Source organism: Manacus candei, unplaced genomic scaffold (assembly GCF_025592945.1).
Source record: "Manacus candei isolate 608988 ecotype Guabito, Panama unplaced genomic scaffold, ASM2559294v1 h1tg000037l, whole genome shotgun sequence".
NCBI lineage: Eukaryota > Metazoa > Chordata > Aves > Passeriformes > Pipridae > Manacus > Manacus candei.
In genome coordinates, this window is record NW_026138085.1 from 17,145,282 (window position 1) to 17,145,706 (window position 425).

The following is a 425-nucleotide window of genomic DNA, read 5'->3' on the forward strand; positions in this document are numbered from 1 at the left end:
GCCCCCTGCCGGCCCCGCCCCTATTGAGCCGCCGCCACGTCTGAGGCCCCGCCTCCGCCCCGCCCCTCCACCGTAATGCCGCGAGTAGCGGCGCACACCCCAACTCCCCCGACATGGAGATCTGCTTTAAAACCAGGAGAATCAAACATCTTGTGGGTCTTTCAAGCCCTTAGGTGCCTTAAAAGTGGAGTAAAAATCCCTCTGGGGAGAGCTTGGCTGCCGAATGCACACCGGAGTATTTTTGGATGCCCCCTTGTCTCTCATATTACAAGGGTTTGTCTGAGACTTCAGCAGAGGAAATATTAAAACTATCTGAAGAGTACTAATGTTGTGCCATATAGTATTTCCCATAAAACAAAGCACTGAGTCAGGATGGGGGAGGCAGGGATATGTCTGGATAACAGAACTCTTTCTGACCTCAGCAT